Source organism: Staurois parvus, unplaced genomic scaffold (genome assembly GCF_062004578.1).
Source record: "Staurois parvus isolate SC_StPar_1 unplaced genomic scaffold, SC_StPar_1.0 ptg000438l, whole genome shotgun sequence".
Classification (NCBI taxonomy): domain Eukaryota; kingdom Metazoa; phylum Chordata; class Amphibia; order Anura; family Ranidae; genus Staurois; species Staurois parvus.
This window is the reverse complement of record NW_028318234.1, coordinates 7960616-7983388: the sequence shown is the minus strand read 5'-3', so window position 1 is coordinate 7983388 and position 22773 is coordinate 7960616. Positions and strand designations below refer to the sequence as shown.

Genomic DNA, 22773 nt, shown 5'->3' with positions numbered 1-22773 from the left:
ACTGGTTTGGGATGAATTTGAATATCAATTGCAAGCCAGGTCTTCTCCTCTATAAATGCTCTTTTGGCTGAATGGTCACACATTCCCATAAAGTCCAAAACCTTGTTGAAAGGGGGGCAACTCCATAGTAATACCCATGGTTTTGGAATGGAATGTCCATCAAACTCATATACAGTGAGGAACGGAAGTATTTGAACACCCTGCGATTTTGCGAGTTCTCCCACTTAGAAATCATGGAGGGGTCTGAAATTCACATTGTAGGTGCATTCCCACTCTGGCAGACAGAATTTAAAAAAACTATTCAGGAAATCACATTGTATGATTTTTAAAGAATGTATTTGTCTTGCACTGCTGAACATAAGTATTTTAACACCTGAGAAACAGCAAGAATTCTGGCACTCAAAGACCTGTTACTGTGCCTTTAAAAAGTCCACCTCTATTCCACTCATTAATCTAACTTAGTAGCACCTGTCTGAGCTCTTTAAAGACACCTGTCCACCCCACAGTCAGTTAGACGCCAACTACTACCATGGCCAAGACCAAAGAGCTGTTAAAAGACACCAGAGACAAAATTGTGGACCTCCACAAGGCTGGAAAGAGCTACGGGGCAATTGCCAAGCAGCTTGTTGAAAATAGATCAACTGTTGAAGCAATTGTTAGAAAATGGAAGAGGCTAAAGACGACTGTCAGTCTCTCTCAGACTGGGACTCCATGCAAGATCTCACCTCATGGGGTATCACTGATGATAAGAAAGGTGAGGAATGAGCCCAGAACTACAAGGGAGGAGCTGGTCAATGACATGAAGAGAGCTGGGACCACAGTTTCAAAGGTCACTGTCAGTAGAACACTACGCCGTCATGGTTTCAAATCATGCATTGCACGGAAGGTTCCCCTGCTCAAGTCATCACATGCCCAGGCCCGTCTGAAGTTTGCCAATGACCATCTGGATGATCCAGAGGAGGCATGGGAGAAAGTCATGTGGTCAGATGAGACCAAAGTAGAACTTTTTGGTCTAAACTTCACTCGTCGTGTTTGGAGGAAAAAGAAGGATGAGTTGCATCCCAAGAACACCATTCCTACTGTGAAGCATGGGGGTGGTAACATCATGCTTTGGGGGTGCTTTTCTGCGAAGGGGATAGGACGACTGCACTGTATTAAGGAGAGGATGAATGAGGCCATTTATTGTGAGATTTTGAGCAACAACCTCCTTCCCTCAGTCAGAGCATTGAAGATGGGTCTTGGCTGGTTCTTCCAGCGTGACAACGACCCAAAGCACACAGCCAGGATAACCAAGGAGTGGCTCCATAAGAAGCTTATCAAGTTTCTGGAGTGGCCTAGCCAGTCTCCAGACCTAAATCCAATAGAACATCTTTGGAGGGAGCAGAAACTCCGTGTTGCTCAGCAACAGCCCCGAAACCTGACAGATCTAGAGGAGATCTGTGTGGAGGAGTGGGCCAAAATCCCTGTTGCAGTGCAAACCTGGTCAAGAACTACAGGAAACGTTTGACCTCTGTAATTGCAAACAAAGGCTTCTGTACCAAATATTAACACTGATTTTCTCAGGTGATCAAATACTTATGTTCAGCAGTGCAAGACAAATAAATTCTTTAAAAATCATACAATGTGATTTCCTGAATTTTTTTTTTTAACGTCCCTAGCGGTCTGATTATGTCCATATTTCTGTGCTCAAAGCGGTACATTTTTTTGCATGGAAATATGTATTTTTTTTATTGTAGGCCTGTAATTTTTAGGAATAACTCACTGAAATCTGTCCGAACAAGAGTCTAGTAAACATCCCGGGTATGATAAAATTTGAAACACGAAATCATAAATTATATTTTAATAAATAATCGTAAAAAATAATAATATAATAATAAATTTAATTCAATAATATAACCAAACCAAAAACACTGAAATTTGAAATATAGCGCCAAGTTCGCACATCACTGAGCAAAGTCGCAAAATCATTTTCAGTGTCAGATGACGAATTTCCCCCACGAATCATTATCACTCAATTCTGCAAGTAGTTCTGATTTACTATCGCTGTTCTCTAGCTGGTCTAAAACCGCTTTTGACCTGAAGGGACGCTTTTTGGACGCCATGGACATTTCTCAGTTTTCAGGCAGAAAGAACAGTAAAAATGCAGGCAGGGCACAGGACAAAGCACTCGGGACAAAATGTATGTGAAATGGTTTGATACAGTAATGTTTTACTCTTATTTTAGTGATTTTAGTGAATGTCACTTTTTGTCATTTTCAAATTTCCCGCCATTCTGTCCCCCGTATGTCCCGACGCTTGCAGGGGACGGAACCCAGAAGACAGATGCCGGCATCCGCCGGATTACATTGCTGGGGACATTGCAGGAGGGACATCGAGGGAGCGCAGGACAAGGTAAGTGATCGAGGGATCGCGGGGCAGCGCCGCATGGTATGCCCGAGTGTAGCTCAGGGTTACCGCTTGTGGTACTTTAACTTTACCCCGAGCTACACTCAGGAATACCACCAGGGAAGTTAATTCTGTCTCTCAGAGTGGGAATGCACCTACAATGTGAATTTCAGACCCCTCCATGATTTCTAAGTTGGAGAACTTGCAAAATCGCAGGGTGTTCAAATACTTCTGTTCCTCACTGTAGGTATGATGACAGGGTATCAACAACACACCAGTAGTGGATACAGAGTTGATAGACAGAACGTTTGATATATGTGAATTGTTGTACTCCATTTTTTTCGCATGCCCAATCTGACAATCCAGCACCTCTGACAGTTTCAGACAGGCTTGGATATTTACTGACCACGGACATTACAGTTTGATTATACAACCTCTGTATAATCTCCTTGCCTTACCAAAACTGTAAGGACCTACCTAAACAATCTACTCAATCTGTATCTACAGTAGGCAATTGCACTACATGGATGTTAGTAAATTTAAAGGAAATTGTTCAATCAGAGGACTAGTATCTGTTCATCCATGCTAAAGTCACCTCCTGCACTACAGCTAAAGATGTTCAAGAAGAAAGTGATAGAAGTCAGTGCAAAGTACTGCAGCATCTGCTCATAAATACAAGGCCTTCTGTTTGCTACAATTTTTTTCTAATGGCCTTTGTTTTGATTCCGATAAATATTAAAGCAAGTGCCTATGGAAAATATGCATAGACTGCCTAAAGTCACCATAGTGAAGAATACTGCTGTTTACACAGCTGCACCTCTAAGAATCAGAACAAGCCTAAGTTCCTCCAAACTGGATGACGGGATTCTATCAATAACAGAATTAGTCTGTTTTTGGAGAGATGCTGTGCATCCTGAATCCTGGACTCCCAGTGAGAAACAGAGTGCCGAGACTTTGAAAGGTCTTTTATTGTGTTGAATCCAATGTGGCAGTGGGTAGTGAAAGGCTCTAGATCTGAAGACTGTGGGAGAGGTTATAAAAAGGCAGGGATACCCTACTGCGGCACTTGAATATGTCCTTCGTTGTAGGGCTCTTATCTGGGAAACTCAGATATAGAGGGTGAATAGAGCACAGAATCATTTTATTTTTGCTAAACTGATGCACCAGACCTCCTATGGCAGGCCAGTTTGGTAATAAACTCAAATCGGGACGTAGTCAGACTTTTTTTCTGCTGTTGCTGAATGTCTCAGGGACTGTGTGTTTTTGTTTTGCAAGGCTTTGTACCTTCAAATGAAGTTGAGAAAAAAGTAGGATCAAGTCTTCTTTGTCCGTCTCATTATTTCCTGCTAAGGTCAAAAGATTTGTGAAATATACAACACAAGGTGGCAAAGGAAAGTGTCTCAATACACTCCTTGTCATGTGGCGAAAAAGACTTTGAACCTTTTTTAATTGTTTTGTGGTATTTTTGTAGCTGAAGGTTTTGAATGTGGAAAACGGTTTTTGTTTTCCATTCTGATGAATGTATTAGAATATACCAATTGGGAATACCTAAGACTTTATTGTGCAATATACTTTCTGAAACAGTAAAAAATGATACAAAAAAAGCTAAGACAAAATATATATATATAATTTTGCATGGTTGTAAAACCAAGCTCATTAACAACAATTAAGGATCCACATTTGGCACCCCAACTTTTTGCTGAGTACTAACCCATGACATTGAATATAAAGCATTGTCTGGGTGCTATTTTGCATCCTTTTTCTGGGAAGCCTAGAAACACCCTTCCTTGCTCATTTAGGGTCCGACCAGGGGCGGACTGACAACTCATGGGGCCCCTGGGCAATAGGGGATCATAGGGCCCCCATGTCCTTGCCCAAACTCAAAAAAGCCTATGAAAAAGGTACCAGGGGCATCTCATGGGGCCCCCTACTGACCCCGGGCCCCCGGACAGTGCCCGAGTTTCCAAATGGTCAGTCCGCCCCTGGGTCCGACATTCTATTCCAATGAGCATATTGCTTGAACAGTGTTGTATTGTCTTTCACTTGGTGCTTCTGTTTCCCCCTGAACAAAACTGGTCATTTTAGATACTGTCTACAACTGACCCTAGCATGTGTATCTGTATGACTATTATATTATAAGGTCTTTTGATCTCTTCCATATTAGACTATGTGATTTACAAGCTGACAATGTTTGGTCCCTTTGCAGAAAACAGAGAAAAAAATCATACAATTTTTTTTTATTGATCTAATGTTGGACTATAGTAGATAACTGAACTGTTTTCGATAACTGATTAGGTTTTGGATTGCAGGAAACTAATATGAGTGATATACCGTTTCATTTTCAATTATTGTAAAAGCTAATTTAACTATAAAGTTCTACAGACAAATTATCTGAATTTCCATTGTTGTAGAAGATTCAACTGGTTTTGGAAATATGTACTGGATGGGTCTGTTTGTTTTTTCAATTATTGTAGGAAATTGATATGATTTTGAATTTTCAGAAGTGTTTTCCAGATGATTAATGGTGTAACTGGGGTTGTTTTTACTAAAACTGGAGAGTGCAAAATCTGGTGCAGCTGTGCATAGTAGCCAGTCAGGTTCTAACTCCAGCTTGTTCAATTAAGCTTTAACAAAAAAAAAAACTGGAAGCTGATTGGTTTCTATGCAAAGCTGCACCAGATCTTGTACTTTCCGGTTTTAGTAAATCATCTCCATTGTCTCCTCCAAAGTGTCTAATGAAGTATTAGGCATTGGGTCTGAATTTGCCACTACTGTGAGTTCACAGTGATTCCTGTGGGTTTGAAATTCATGGTACTGGCTAATTTATATCAAAATTCACCATGGAGAATTCATATTTTTAACTATAATGCACGCTTTTGGATCAGCCAGTCCTATCACTATAAAAGGGTGTGGCACAGAGCAGTCAATATATTAAAGCTGCTATTGGGAAAGGGTAGGGAGAGCTACCTGCAAACTGCATAAGAAGAGATTAGGGTCAGTTAGAAAACTGTATTTTATTTCCGAATCAGAATAGTCCCATCCTTGGTGTCAGTGGTAGGAATTATGCCCCACTGTTGATTTCACTTGGAGGAATAGTGCCCCAAGGGCCAAATAAAGGCAAGCAAAGCGCAGCATTCAGACCGTGGACCACAGTTTGGAGATCACGGGTATATTGTTTTTTTATATTACATTGACAGGATGTTTGTATTGGGTAAAACTTTTTTTTTTTTGCTGTAGGGACTCCCTTTAAAAAATGCAGGCCCTTATTTCAGTGGTGTGGTATTTGGGATATTCAAGTCACTAACCAAAAACAGTGCTATTTGTTTGCATTGTTTGAAAAAAAAATAAAACTAAGTGCAAGAACAGTGCATACCCCCTATTCGTATAGTAAAAATAAAAGTGAGGCATAAACTGGTTGGGCCTATTTTCCTTGATTAAAACTGCCCAGGTGCTAGCTAAGTTTACACATGTCCCTCATGGCAGTGCCCAGCTCCCTATGCCTTTATCTTGACACTAGTTTGTCTAATAGCCCTAAAAATGCCCTTACCTACCAATTGGATTTGCCACTTTAGTTTGGGTTCACTGAATTTTACCTGCAAATTCACAGAATGTTACCTGCAAATTCACTCATGCCTATATAATACTGTAGCCAGTTGCTTGGCTAAGAATGGAGAGTGATAGAAACACTGGCTGCAGCTGCTCTATGTATCTGCTGCCCTGTGGAGCTGAACTGGTTAACAGCTTTATCAGCAAGAGGAGGGAGCTGCTGAGCAGGAAGAGTTCAACAGACTGAGTAAGGCAGCAATGCACTGTGGGAACTGTAGTACAGAGGAGAGACACTCTACATAATCAAAAGCTTTTGAACTGCATTTCCCAGAAGAAGATTTCCAGGAGGAGAGGAAAGAGCTGCATTTTCTCAGGCTATACAGGACACCGTTTCCTCTTGCCATGAGGGCGCCTGAAGAGCCCACATCATTGTGCAGTGTGCACCACTACTGCTGAAAACAACTGCGTGAGCATGATCCAGAGTGCTGGGTTTGGGGTGCGGGCAGCTAGAGTCACCTGGGTGCAGAGCAAAGAGTGGAATAATCGCTGTGCGTGACCGGATGGGAAGCTACAATGTCACTGGGACTGGTGAGCTGCTGCTGTGGGGTTTTACTATCGACTGCTAGAGAGACTGAGCCCTATAGGAACTGACAATACAACCATCCAGCAGCCATTTTGCTGCCTGCAGGCTCAACTGGGACTATTCTCATGTGCACCAACAGTACACTTGGGCTTAATGCTAGCTGGCTGAAGAGTTAGGACTAAGGACTGTCCTTCTGCAGCTGTTACACAGAGACCTTCACCTATTACCTATGCTAAGTGGTACCTATCAGGGGGCATTGCAGCATATCCCAGCCATTCTCATAGAGTACACTCTAGACTAGTTATAGTATTATATTTCACATTGCAGCTAATGCTTCTATACACTGTTTATTGTTGACTTTGCTGATTTATGGGATAATCCCAGTCTAGTGGTACAAAACTCTATTCTAAAGCCTAGTACACATGGGCCGAATTATGGGCAGCATTGGTAGGTTCAATTGAAACTGGCTGACATGTGGCTCATGTGGATGGCAGTTGGTCCTACAGAAGCTGGTCATTCTGCTTCTGTCAATGGGGCATGACCATTATGGTGTGTAGAATCAGCTTTCAGAGTGTTCTGTTGGGAGGGGGGGGCATCCTCCCTGTCAAAATACAATAGTAAAAAAAACAAACTGATACGAGGCATGGAGGAGCTCAGCTATGAGGAAAGATTAGAGGAACTGAATTTATTCTCTCTTGAGAAGAGGAGATTAAGGGGGATATGATCACCATGTATAATACATAAGGGGGATATGATCTCCATGTATAATACATAAGGGGGAATATGATCTCCATGTATAATACATAAGGGGGATATGATCGCCATGTATAATACATAAGGGGAGATATGATCTCCATGTATAATACATAAGGGGGGATATGATCACCATGTATAATACATAAGGGGGGAATATGATCTCCATGTATAATACATAAGAGGGGATATGATCTCCATGTATAATACATAAGGGGGGATATGATCACCATGTATAATACATAAGGGGGGAATATGATCTCCATGTATAATACATAAGAGGGGATATGATCTCCATGTATAATACATAAGGGGGGATATGATCTCCATGTATAATACATAAGGGGGGATATGATCTCCATGTATAATACATAAGGGGGATATGATCTCCATGTATAATACATAAGGGGGGATATGATCTCCATATATAATACATAAGGGGGGATATGATCACCATGTATAATACATAAGGGGGGATATGATCACCATGTATAATACATAAGGGGGGATATGATCTCCATGTATAATACATAAGGGGGGATATGATCACCATGAATAATACATAAGGGGGGATATGATCTCCATGTATAATACATAAGGGGGGATATGATCTCCATGTATAATACATAAGGGGGGATATGATCAACATGTATAATACATAAGGGGGGGGGGGAGATATGATCTCCATGTATAATACATAAGGGGGATATGATCACCATGTATAGTACATAAGGGGGGATATGATCTCCATGTATAATACATAAGGGAGGATATGATCTCCATGTATAATACATAAGGGGGGATATGATCTCCATGTATAATACATAAGGGGGGATATGATCACCATGTATAATACATAAGGGGGGATATGATCACCATGTATAATACATAAGGGGGGATATGATCTCCATGTATAATACATAAGGGGGATATGATCTCCATGTATAATACATAAGGGGGGATATGATCTCCATGTATAATACATAAGGGGTATATGACCTCCATGTATAATACATAAGGGGGGATATGATCTCCATGTATAATACATAAGGGGGGAGATGATCAACATGTATAATACATAAGGGGGGATATGATCTCCATGTATAATACATAAGGGGGATATGATCATTATGTGTAATACATAAGGGGGGATATGATCTCCATGTATAATACATAAGGGGGGATATGATCTCCATGTATAATACATAAGGGGGGATATGATCACCATGTATAATACATAAGGGGGGATATGATCTCCATGTATAATACATAAGGGGGGATATGATCTCCATGTATAATACATAAGGGAGGGATATGATCTCCATGTATAATACATAAGGGGGGGATATGATCTCCATGTATAATACATAAGGGGGGATATGATCACCATGTATAATACATAAGGGGGGATATGATCACCATGTATAAATACATAAGGGGGGATATGATCACCATGTATAATACATAAGGGGGGATATGATCTCCATGTATAATACATAAGGGGGGAGATGATCTCCATGTATAAATACATCAGTGGTTCATATAGTGAGCTCGGTGTAGAGTTATTCACCCTGAGGTCATCACAGAGGACAAGGGGGCACTCTTTACGTCTGGTGGACAAGAGATTTAATCTCCAAACATGGAAAGGTTTCTTCACAGTAAGAGCTGTGAAAATGTGGAATAGACTCCCTCAAGAGTTGGTTCTGGCCAGCTCAGTGGATTGCTTCTAAAAAGGCCTGGATTCTTTCTTAGATACACAGAATATAACTGGATACTAACATTTATAGGTAATTAAATAAAATAAAAAATAAAAGTTGATCCAGAGAATATCTGATTGCCTCTCGGGGGATCAGGAAGGAATTTTTTCCCCTGTAGGAACAAAGTGAATCATGCTTTGCTGGGTTTTTTTGCCTTCCTCTGGATCAACTGTGGGTATAGGATTATAACTTTTTTTTTTTCTTTTTTTTTCTTGGTTGAGCTCGATGGATTTTCGTCTGTTTTCAGCCAGACTAACTATGTAACTACGCAATATGTAACAGGGCAAGATCACTGTACTAACATCGGATAGAGATGTGTACTAGGCTCTAGTTACCTTGGCATACTGATTATACTCTCTAGCAGACTGTGTGTGAACCTACCTTCAGTGTGTTCATTTATGCTCAAACCACAAATTATTCTAACCCATACCGATACATTGAGTTAATTTACCACTAAAAGGTCTTGTGTCTATTTCCTGGTGCTAATTTAAGCCAAAGTAAAGGAATCTTGTGTTCCTCTAGGTCAGCGGTTCTCAACCTGTGGGTCGTGACCCCTTTGGGGGTCGAAAGACCCTTTCACAGGGGTCGCCTAAGACCATCGGAAAACACATATTTCTGATGGTCTTAGGAATCGAGACACCGCTCCTTTATCTGTCTCCAGGCGGATAGAATCTATACAGTCCAGAATATTTACATCAACTGATTCTTGCGCCAAACCTGCAGCTGTCAGACATGTGTCAATCACTCCCGGGCACGCCCCTCTCTTCGGGGAGGGGGATTTAACTCCCTCTGCCTTCGCTGATTGGTAGACCGGTCCGTCCCTGATTGGTCAGGCTTTGTGCTGGAACAACTGTTTGAAGCGGAGGATTTGTGCGGAGATCTCCCGCCACTCCGATCATTACAAAGTTTCCCACCCTGAACGGCCTGACCGGCCGACCCCATGAACTGCCTGAACATATCATGCCTGGATCACCCAACAAGATCAGGGGGCAGATCCAGGTTAGTGCCTACCCTATTGTACAGTGGGGGGGGCTCTCATTGTATCCCCCAGATAAATTATTATGGCGGGCAGATATATAATTTTTGGGGGTGATAAATTATTATAGAGGGGGAAGGGGGCAGACAAACTATCATTTGGGGGGCATTTTTATAGGGATGAGGGGCAGATCATCATTATTTGGGGGCAGATATATTTTTATGAGGGTAATAGGTCATTATAGAGGGGGGGTAATCATCATTATTGGGGGCAGATGTATTTTTATGGGGGTGATAGGTTATTATAGAGGGGGGTAATCATCATTCTTGGGGGGCAGATGTATTTTTATGGGGGTGATAGGTCATTATAGAGGAGAGTGGGGTAATCATCATTATTGGGGGCAGATGTATTTTTATGGGGGTGATAAAAATATTTCACAATATATAATTACATATTGTTTTTGGGATTAATCCCTATGCTTTAATTATGTTCAATTTGTAACAATGAAAATACATCCTGCATATCGGATATTTACATTTCGATTCATAATAGTAGCAAAATTACAGTTATGAAGTAGCAACAAAAATAATTTTATGGTTGGGGGTCACCACAACATGAGGAACTGTATTAATGGGTCACGGCATTAGGAAGGTTGAGAACCACTGCTCTAGGTGCTTACCGTAACTTTCACTCAACCAGGTGTGTCAGAGGGGCTGAGGTTGTTCTTGGAGTCGAGGCACAGAACAAAAACCCAAATTACCAAGCGGCTCCTGTGTGGGTAGTGCTACAATTAGCCTGAGAAACTGTTTCAGCAGTGTTCCCTGTGTTACCCACCACTGCAGGATATTTTATTTAGAGGAGTTACTGGAATCCTAAAGCTGTCACTGTCCATTTACAGTAATGGTCCCACCAGCAGTACATATCTCACATGTTGGGAAACACTACTGTAGAGAATTTATCTAATTTTGGGTTGTAAAAAAAATATTGTTTGAGTCTATACCACTTTGCAAGGATCCAGGTTTATTTTCTGATCTGTTAATCTGTCACATCTGGTTCATGTTTGTTTGGAAGGAAGCAAAGTAAAGAGGAAGTCAAGTAGTAGGATTATCAGTTTATTTGAAACAGTCCCACTGTTCAGAACTGAAGTAAACTGGGGCAGGAAGATCACCAGGGTCAAAGACATTTGTAAGACCACCAATGTCAACAAGACTGACGGCAACACCAGAGGCTTTGTTGAGATGTTGCCTCACCAGAACCTGTTGTACACAACCAGGGGCGGACTGACAACTCATGGGGCCCTCGGGCAATAGGGGATCATGGAGCCCCTGTGTCCTTGCCCAAACTCAAAAAAGCCTATGAAAAAGGTACCAGGGGCATTTCATGGGGCCCCCTACTGACCCCGGGCCCTCGGGCAATGCCCGGGTTTCCAAACGGTCAGTCTGCCCCTGTACACAACACAATATAGCAGCTAATACAGATCACAATCCAAAATTATTTCTACATGTAATCAGCAAAAAGAATTAGCAGCAAGTGAAGTGTAAAGTGATATTAACCCCTCATTTTTAGGCAGGTTTATTTAGCAGTTGATGTAATCACTAAAACTGGCCATAGATGGATCAAAATTTTAATGTTTCAGCAGGGATTGGGCTGATTTTTGATCTGTGTGTGGCCATCCCTGTTTGACAGACGCCAATTGCTTGATCAACTTCTGTTGAACGGAGAAGTTGGAAAACTTTTTGTCGATCAAAGGCTGCAGCCGCTGATCAGTGTATTCTGATAGCTCCAGGTCACACTGTATGAATACAATGTCCCGAGGGGGGATTTCAGATTCCTCCATCAACCTTGTTTGTGTGGATGGAGGAATCTGTTCATGACTTTTTTTTTACTCTGCTGGATGACCAAAAAAAAACAAAAAAACTAAAACAACCTACCAGGGGCGGACTGGCCATTTGGAAACTCGGGCACTGCCCGAGGGCCTGGGGTCAGTAGGGGGCCCCATGAGGTGTCCCTGGTACCTTTTTCATAGGCTTTTTTGAGTTTGGGAAGGACACAGGGGCCCCATGATCCCCTATTGCCCGGGGGCCCCATGAGTTGTCAGTCCGCCCCTGCAACCTACCCATCTATTGCCAGCTTTACTGAGTATGTAGCTTCTTTATCTTTTAATCCTTGCCATTTTCTGCTTTAAGCTGGTGTCATGACCACTGCCCCAGGTTTCCTGTTTCAGGGTGGCTTCTTTCCCTTACAACATCCTATGGAGCCATCCTTGCATGCAGGGGCTAGAGCTGTGTCTCCCCACAGTGTCTGTATCAATAGAAACATACAGCCCTGTAGCCTAGAATGGTAAGGCACTCCCCTGCCCCCCTCCCACTGATTACTCTTTCCTATGAAGACCAGAAGTTCAGGGAAGCAGCACTGCGAGAACAGGAGCCAGCAGCACTGTTGTAAACTGCAAGTGCTAGGGTAAACATTTTAACAAATAGTTTACTGGGGTATGTTTATTTTATTGTGTTAAATGTGTTAAGTTAAAAAATTCTGAGGCTTTAATATTGTTTATAGTATGTAACCTCTAACAACGAACTTCGCTTTTTGTCCTCTTTTAATCTGTTACATATACAATTTAAAGCATTTTATTATATCTGTATGTGCAAGAAAATAACTGTCGTCTTGTGGGAAATCCAGTGTTTTCTTGTGCACACTGCAGTGTTAACTCCAAACAGTGTTTTCAGGAACACATCCCTCTGTGTTAAGGAGAAGAGGAGAGTGGGAGGTGTTTTGTAGCCTAGCACACAGTGCTACTCCTCCGTAGAGTTCAGTGGGGTGAATTTACTAAAGTAAAATAGATTGTGCAGTTGCACAAATTTTCCCCAGAGCTTAGCGAATGCAGTGAAGCTTCACTTTGTAAATACCCAAGCAGGTGCAAGGAAAATAAGAAAAAACAGCATTTTTTCTTGCACATGATTTGGGTGATGGAAATCAGCAGAGCTTTACCACATTCACTAGGCTTTGGGAAAATGAGTGCACAGTCTATTTTCCTTTAGTAAATCTCCTCCAGTGAGTGAGTGTTGTCACACAGGGGCTGGGAATGTTACCAGGAGGTTTACCAGGTGAAAACAAAGAAAAAGATGCCTGGGAAAAAAAATGAATGCAGCCAACACTTCTAGGGACTGGAAAGCTTCAATATACAGTATTACATTTGTGGTTTTGGATTTAGTTACATTTATCATTGAAGGTCTATTTCTTTGGTAATCTCAGGGCTTGGTGATTTTTCTCACTATGGAACGGCCGTATTGTCTCTCTGGGACAAGATGTGTTTTAACATCACATTGCACTCTCCATCAACTCTCATCTCCATAACATGGGGGAGGTGTTCTGTAGTTCACTTAGAAATATGTAAACGTGTATGTAGCACAGTGGCTAAATGGTTAGCACTTCCACCTGGCAGTACTAGGGTTGTTGGTTCAAATCCCAGCCATGCCATCACCTGCCTGGAGTTTGCATGTTGTGCCTGTGTGGATTTTCTCCGGTTTCCTCCCACACTCCAAAGACATTCTGGTAGGTGAATTGGGTCCTGTGTAAATTGTCCTAGTATGTGTATGTATGAATGTAAGCTAGGGACCTTAGATTGTACACCCCTAGAGGGTTAGGGACTGATGTGAATATATAATATATATGTAAAGTGCTGTGTAAATTGACAGTGCTATATAAGTACCTGAAATAAATAAATAAACATTGATATCAGTAGGCAGAGAATGAAAGATCCATTGACCTTGTAACTTAGCATTTCTGACAACATGGACAGGTGTTTTTGTTTTTGTTTTTTGCACTTATCCAGAGACGTAACAAAAGAGTTAAGCTGCCTGTGGATGAAGCCAAGTCAGCAGACTATCCAGACAGGCTGGGTTTAAGGAGGTATCTCAATGCATAAAGCAACATTTGAAACAGAAAACTAGGACAGGATCACAAAACACCCCCTTCTTCTTCTCTATAGCATAGGAGAAGGTGTTTTGTAGTTAGAGATAACCAGGAACAATGATAACTGATGTAGTGCAAACCACTGCACCAATTGCTGTTTTGTGAATGCCTCAAATGTGATTAATGACATATATGAAATGTTAAAGTGTTACTAAACCCACAACTGTAAAATCAGTCTGTACATGCAGTAAAGCATGCTTGTTATACTCACTGTGAGGCCTAAGGTTGATAATCCTCTGCATTGTGTAAAAAGGCTATTTGATCCTTTCTTCTCTGTTCCTCCTCTTGTTGAAATGACCACCTGATACAGACTGAATCCATAGTCAGATGCACATGCTCAGTTTGGTGTGTGATGCTAGAGAGGTTTTTATTTTTCTTGGGAGAGTGCATGTGATCAGCACAGGGCCAATCAGCACTGTCCAGACAGAGCAGAAAGAAAACTCCTCCTACAAGCTTTAACCATTGCTCTGCTGAAGTCACAAGACTACTCTAACTGCTGATGAGAAAAGGTATTTAGCAGTTTATATTTACTAAAATAATTGCACTTCCATGTTGTGTGTACTGTGGGAGACCAGATATAGTGAATGCAGAGTCCTGGGAGACCAGATATAGTGAATGCAGGGTCCGGGAAGACCAGATATAGTGAATGCAGGGTCCGGGGAGACCAGATATAGTGAATGCAGGGTCCGGGGAGACCAGATATAGTGAATGCAGGGTCCTGGGAGACCAGATATAGTGAATGCAGGGTCCTGGGAGACCAGATATAGTGAATGCAGGGTCCTGGAAGACCAGATATAGTGAATGCAGGGTCCGGGGAGACCAGATATAGTGAATGCAGGGTCCGGGGAGACCAGATATAGTGAATGCAGGGTCCTGGGAGACCAGATATAGTGAATGCAGGGTCCTGGAAGACCAGATATAGTGAATGCAGGGTCCGGGGAGACCAGATATAGTGAATGCAGGGTCCGGGGAGACCAGATATAGTGAATGCAGGGTCCTGGGTGTAGTAACACTTTAAAGCATCTATTTTATTGGGTAAAGAAAACGTTCTCTAACAATAAAGCCTGGTACACTCAGTGAGAATATCGGCCGAATGATTGTCCAATTTTTTTTTTGCATTTTAGTCTTAGAGTTACAAAAATTCTGGTAAGACAGACTACAACTCCCACGATGATGTAATGTGTTGTATTGTAGTGTATTCTTTTGTTTCCGAGCATTGATTTGTGTATGGATGAATACTGTACTGATTAAACAAAAATTGTTCTGTTATCATATGAGGAAAATGTTCGTGCTGTTCCCTTCGGATAATTTTGCATGAACTGTTGTGATCGGTTCTCGAAAAGCTGTGTACTAATGATCAGATTATCAGATGATTGCTCCAAAAGCAGTATTTTTCTTGTCCAGTTTTCTCATCGTGTATACTAGGCTTATGGCTCCATACTTTGATGAAAGTCATCTATTGTCCAGGTGTTCAAAAGACCTGACAGGCTGAGTAAGCGCAAATGTTGTGCTGACGATGCACAATTTCCATTCTTTAAATTGTGCAAATTTCCAGTCAATAGTCTCTTGTTCTCAGATATCATACTTAAAAGTGCCTTAGGCATGCTTTGTGCCATTAAAAAGGGTGTTCACACATTTTTTTATTCTCATGAATATTTATACATGAAAGAGAGAAAATCTAGAAGGAACAAGACAGTCTTAACACATTGCATACCCTAGGTTTGCCTATATATATTTAGACATACAATATGAGTATTGGGGGTACTGTTAATACTATAGCATACAAATACATTTTATTCAATTGTGCACATTCAACCTGGCTGCAACAGTTTTATGATGGCTCTTTTCTGTTCCAGCATAGACATGGTGTGACGAGTCTGGTGTGGAGGAACTTGAGTGGCTTGCATCTCAACCCAACTGAACACTTTTGGAATGAATCGGAACACTGAACCAGATCTTCTCATCCAACATCAGTACCTGACCTCACAAAGGCTCTTTTGACTGAATGAGCAAAAATGTCAACAGATACGCTCCAATATTTTATGGATAGACTTCCCTGAGGAGTGGAGGCTGTAAAAGCCACAAAGGGACATCTCCATATTAGAGCCCATGGTTTTGATATGTCCAACAATTTCAAATTGGTAGGTCAGGTGTTTGTGCTTGACCATAAAGTGTAGGTTTATTGTTGTTTGCTAGTGACAGGTCCACCTTTTAAAAAAATTTACCCTTGTATTGGGGCTCCTGCAGAAGTTAAAAAGAAGGATCAAGTGAGACCTTCTGTCACTCTTATTTCATGAAGGATACAACCTTTGTATGGAAAATTTTTATTCCAGTGTGCCAGACATTTTTTTTCTGAAACAAACCAAAACTAGAGGTACAATGTGATCAAATCTCAAAGGCTTTTCTCAAAGACTTGACGACACAAAGGCACCGACATTGAAAGATAAGGAGGGTGTTTATATCCTTTTCTCTCTCCACCCAAATTCATGGACGTGTTACTGTGCTGCAAAAACCTCTCTGCATTCATTTATGTAGCGCCCACTAGTGTAGATAATTTGAGTCTAGTTAGAGGCTTGCTAAAAGCCTGGGTTTAGACAGAGGGTTACTTTGGGTTGGGTTAAGCTGGAAGATTCTACAGGTCAGTCCTCTGGTACTTTGCCCTGCTGTAGAACCTTGGAGAAGCTTCTAGCAGTTCGTAGGCGGAGGTAAGGAGGGGCTGATCTACATATATATGGGAGTCTGATCAATCCCAGGCAAGAGGCCTGGCAGTGTGGCAGACCAGCTCATAAATATGAGAGAGCCTGGCCAGCTAGGAGAGTCGGGTGGAAGAAGGAGAAGTGAAGTGCTGCTATGTTCCCATGCGGGCTGTGTTTTGCAAAGAAGTGCAGGGACTTCTTCCCTGTGTTTCATGGGCATGGAAGTCCATTCAAATGAATGAGCTCTCGTGCCCTTGCAAAACGCAGCCCACATGGCCGCAGAGATGGGGTTAACTGTGGGACTTATATAGACAGGTTAATGCTTTTCCTAATTATATCCAATCAACTGAATTTCCAATAGGTGGACTCCAATCAAGTTGTGGAAACATCTCGAGGATGATTAGTGGGAACAGGATACACCAGAGCTCAATTGTGAGTGTCATGGCAAAGGCTATGAATATGTATGTACATGTGTTTTTGTTTTGTTTTTTATTTTTAATAAATTGCAAAGATTTCATAAGGAACTTCTTTCACGTTGTCATTATGGGGTATTGTTTGTAGAATGTTGAAGAAAAAAATGAATTGAATCCATTTTGGAATAAGACTGTAACATAACAAAATGTGGCAAAAGAGCTGTGAATACTTTCTGGATGCACTGTAATCCTCCTACACAAGATGTACATGTTTATCTGCAGCCATTTAGTCTTTACAGACTTTTAAAGTCCACAAGTTTCAGAAAGCAGGGGACCAGGAGCTGAAGTTATACTCTGTAGAGCGTACTGAGAGCTGATTGGAGGGAAGGGACACACCTTCCCTCGCACAGCTCAGAGGAACAGAGCTGAGTCTGTCAATCACAGGATGTGTGCTGGAAGTCCCTCCCCTGTCACCTTTTTTCTCTTGGTGTCAGAAAAATTTGTCAGATAGCAAAGAAAAATAAGGCCCTAACCAAAAAGAAACTACCAGGGCTTTTTTAGGCACCATACCAACAGATCTCCATACACAAATTATAAAAGATTAATGCATTATTGGACATCAATAAAACCACAACTGAAATAGAAAATTTGATTATAGACATAGCTTGATAAATAGAAACATGTGACCACTGCATAATGTGACTATACAGAACATCAAGCTTGTTACAAAACACTCCAAAAGATTCCTATACTTAGTACAGTAGGTGTATACTGTATATAGCTTTTATGTAATTTCTTTGGAATTTTTCACCAACGCATTTTGCATGACAAAAGCCTGCTTCCTCAGAGAGATTTAGAAATGCAGCAGAGGAATTAGGCAGTAGAGAGAAAAGACACCTAGTACTCTGGATTGAAAGTACACAATATAGAAGGATATGCTTTGTTCATATTTCATGTCAGGGGTATACAACCACTTTAAATTGCCAACCAAAGAAATTATATTTGAGTGCCACGAAGAAAAACAGAGCATCTTTCAGGTTTACTGTTGTCTATGTCCTCTGCATGGACACACTGTTTAATCCACATTATCCTTTCTCTTTCTATATATGGATGATAGCACTGTAATTATTTTAATAAAAAAGAAAATAAGTGCCCTTTTCCTAATCAATACACAGCTGTCACATGACCCAGCTCTTTCTCAGCCTGTCTGCAGGGAAACATAAGCAGCAGGAGCTTCTAGTCCTCTGCTACTGGTCATGTGTTCAAAATAAAAAAAAAACAGCCTTTGGGATATAAAGTAAAAATAAATAATCTATATCAATAAACGTTTTTGAATTGTCATACAAATATATATTTAAAAATAAAATCCTCATTATTTATTATTAACGTCGTGTGTGGGTGGGTTTTTGTCAATCACAGGCTGTCACCCCCCCCCCCCAGCCTGTGTCTTATAATAACAGTGAGGTAAAGCCTCCATCAATCAAGATGTAATATCCTGTCCCTATTTTGTTTAGCTGGTTATTGGGCATGGAGGAGAGTGGGCTATCATTTACCACTGTGTATACTCCCACATGTATGACTCTATAGTCACGTGTGCTGCTCAGATGTGACAGGGAGGAAATGCTCAGCATAGAAACTCACTGAAAACTGAGCATGTGCAGTAGCTGCCAACACTGCTCTGCAAAATCCCCAACTGCATTGGGGACATGGACAGGAGGGGGAGATAGAGAACAGCAGGATCAACCAGGTTTTTTGCAGAATACGGAAAATGAATTCCATAGACTGTGTGAGTATAAGCAGCATGTCATATAGCATTTATTGATAGTTTTTTATGATGTGAGTTTAGTGACACTATAACTTAAAACCTGTCCAGGGGACACACCAGGAGGTGATTAGAGAGAGAAATCCTATCTTTGAAGTTTTGTTGTCTCCGCAACAGGTGTTCCCATTAAAAGACATGCCCTCTATTTCTGTTCTGGTGACAGGTATAACATTTTGGATTTCTCCTGTCTTTCTGTTCCCACACATGTGGTCTCTATGGCAAACAGGAAGGTTGGATAAGCTGGGGCACTAAAAATCTAACAGATGCTTTACCTTTCCCTGTTCTATCCAAAATTAAAAAAAAATTTTGGCTAATTAATTGTTTGGTATGAGCTGCTTACCTTTACTACACTTTACAGAAATAAGTTTGTACCCATCTGCTGTTTTTTAGAACAAAAGCCCTCTGCCCCTCTTTCTTCCTCAGCTTTCCCTCTTTTTGGCCTTATGTAGTGTTCTCTATTAACCACTTTACTACCACGCTATAGTTGAATAATGGCTACAGAGCAGTCGTCCAGTTCTGGAAGGTGTCATATGATGTCCTCCCAGAACGTGCCCCCTGCGCTCCCCCAACGGTGCGTACTCAGCGCGGTCTGTGATTGCTGTGTCCTTTGGAGCTGATCACATGACATGGTAAAAGGCCAATCACAGTGGTCTTTTATCACGTGATCAGGTGTGTCCAATCACAGCTGACCATCATGTAAATACACTTGCCGGTTATCGGCAGTATTTACTTCATGCTGCCAAAGCAGACATCTGCACTGATAATCAGGGCACTGATTACCTGTGCCCTGATTATCAGTGCAGCCCCAAAAATGCCCATCAGTGCCAAACAGTGCTGCCCATTAGTGCCCAACAGAGCTACTCATAAGTGCTGCTGAGCAGTGCTACCCATCAGTGCCCAGCAGTGCTACTCATCAGTTCCCAAAAGTGCTGCCCATCAGTACTGCCAGTCAGTGCTACCTATTAGTGCCCATTAGTGCCATCTATCAGTGCTGCATATTAGTGCAGCATCATCAGTACTTCCTCAATGCCCACCAGTGCCACCTCATCAGTGCAGCCTATCAGTGCCGCTTCATCAGTGCCCATCAGTGCTGCCTATCAGCGCAGCCTCATCAACACACATCAGTGAAGGAGAAAAATTACCTGTTTACAAAATTTTATAACAGAAACTACATTTTTGCTATTTTTACTTTTATAGTGCAAAAAATAAAAAACCCAGTGGTGATTAAATACCACCAAAAGAAGGCTTTATTTGTGTGAAAACATGATAAAAATGTCATATGGTTACAATGTTGCATGACCGCACAATTGTCATTCAAAGTGCGACAGCACTGAAAGCTGAAAATTTGCCTGGACAGGAAGGGGATAAAATCTCCTGGCACGCAAGTGGGTAAAAATGTATTAGTTTTATTATTATTTTGAAAAGCAAAATAAAGCTAAAAATTATTTAAAAATTGGGTCAATAATCCCCATGGTCCGTGTCACAGGAGGCATAGCAAGGGTTTGTCATTTGCGTATATACTTTGTGCTCTAATGAGTCCCTCTTTCCTATCTCACAAAGTTGGGAGGTAAGAAAAAGTGTTTGCTTGACTTGCCCAGTCATGTACAAGGCACTCCATTGTTTTTATATTTCCCTGCACATGATTAATTGTTTAACATGATTAATTGTTTACAGTCAATTCTTTTTTACTGGGCTAGGAGGAAAAATAATTTCACAGTAATATATGCATTCAGAGGTCAGCACTGCTAAAAAGTGACAGTTGCAGCTGCTGGACAGCTCCAGTAGATATTCATTGTTGCATGCCGTACCCAAAACGTCATCATTAACAGGCAATATTTTATAAAGTTCAATGTACAGCTGATCCATTAAACTCCACTGTGTAAAAGGAAGTGCCTGTACGGCCACCTCCGTGGCAGGATCGCCAGAAATTATTTCCATAAAGACTGAAATTTTTGAAATCACATTACCATGTTAAAGCTTATACAAAGCCTTAATGATTGGATATATCTACTTTAAACTTCCTCTATTCAGTGAGAATGAATGAGAGTTGCCATCTTGTTCCAAGTTCCAGATGTACCAGCCCAGAATGTGTGAAATCTCAACTCCAGGCAGGTATTAAAGACAAAATGCAGCCTTGTAGATTAACTAATGCAGCTAATTATTATTATTATAGAGGATTTATATAGCGCCAACAGTTTGCTCAGCGCTTTCCAATATAATGGGAGACAATACAGCAACAATACAGTTCAATACAAGAGGGTTAAGAGCAGGGGCGGACTGACAACTCATGGGGCCCCCGGGCAATAAGTGATCATGGGGCCGCTATGTCCTTGCCCAAACTCAAAAAAGCCTATGAAAAAGGTACCAGGGGCATCTCATGGGGCCCCCTACTGACCCCAGGCCCTCGGGCAGTGCCCGAGTTTCCAAATGGTCAGTCCGCCCCTGGATAGGAGGGCCTGATCCTGGGAGCTTACAATCTAAGCTACTGAATTTGACTTGGTATCAGTCTTTTCCTGATAGAAGGGATTGACCTGATAACGAGGCACCTTGACTGGGGATGGGAAGTGCGGGACTGGAAGCCAACCAGATGTGCTGCATGCAAATGTTTTGAGAAGGAACATACGGCTAGGAGGAGAGAGCAGGGTGAGGACCTCACTAGCCATATTTTATTGTTCAGAAGACTGGGGGGTACAGAGGACACCACTGTAGTCCTTAAAGTATATGTATTGGCTAAACATTTATTGTGGTTTTGGATAGACTAGGGAAACAAATCTCTAGGTTATGTTTTGCTGTCTGTATCCCACTGCAAAGAATTCCCTTCACTTCATTTTCTGAAGACGCAACAGGAAATTAGATGAAATTTCCCCAAAGTGAGGGGATGTCCAATCTTATACAGTTGTTACTAGAATTCCTGTCCCCATCTGGTTATCCTCACTCACCCCAACAATTCTAAGATTTTCCCTCATTTTCTGTCTCAGTGCCAATGGTGAGAGGAATGTAGCAACCGAATGTACTCCTGCGCTGAACTGAGGACTCCCCGCTATGGTGGTCCCCACAAGGCCTTGCCACCCTCAATGGACCAGGGATATCCAAAAGAAACTGTTCATAAAAGACAAAAAAGAGAGTGCACAGGCCTAGTGCATTACCTTTAAAATAGGATTTATTAATAAAAAGTAAATACTCAAAAAAATAAATGTTGTAAAATCAGATAAACGCGGGAAGCATGTCACACAAGATAGCAGTATGCTACAGGAACCCCTGTGGATGGTCTGGTGGGAGACTGGAAGCCTCTGGATAGCTGGTGGTTGACGCGTTTCGAGGAAAACACCTCTTCTTCAGAGCCAATGTGTGTGTCATCAGGACAGAAGGGTAAATCTTTTCGGACACAAACCTCAGAAGCAATTGACAGAGGTCAGCCCTTACCTACTATATAAAAAAATAAAAAAAGGTTTTACTTTTATATACATTGTAACTATAATTATATAGTTACTGTATATAGTCCAATATTCTACCAGCCAAAATGTACAAATTACCAGGCACATGCAGTAAAGCAGACCTGCAATTCCCTCTGCCTTCCTGTAATGCCTCTTTGAAGCCCCATTCACACCTAATGCACATTTTTTTAACAACATTCAAGGGCAACTCAGTTGAATGGGCTGCCCTACGCGACATTAGCAAGTGATGGTAATGTTTTTCTTGTGTCCTTGGAATGCGCAGATATGAATGGGGCCCGATAGTCAGGACAATGATAGATGGCTTAAATTGGGCAGCTTCCCAGGACCCGTATTCCCTACTTCTGTGGGTGCAGTGCGATGTAAGGCTCCACTCACAACTAATGGTGCGACTCAGTGCGGGTGCATTTCTAAGCGT

At 41.5% G+C, this 22773-nt stretch overlaps 1 long non-coding RNA gene across 1 annotated transcript in view; it reads left to right on the top strand.

The window, feature by feature from the left end:
* The window catches only part of LOC149454125 (uncharacterized), a 102343-nt gene extending 85151 nt beyond the window's left edge, over positions 1-17192 (top strand). Inside the window, exon 2 of the long non-coding RNA XR_016314374.1 lies at positions 15829-17192. This is a non-coding gene — a long non-coding RNA (uncharacterized LOC149454125). The remainder of the gene's footprint in view (positions 1-15828) is intronic.
* The last annotated feature ends 5581 nt before the right edge of the window (positions 17193-22773 follow it).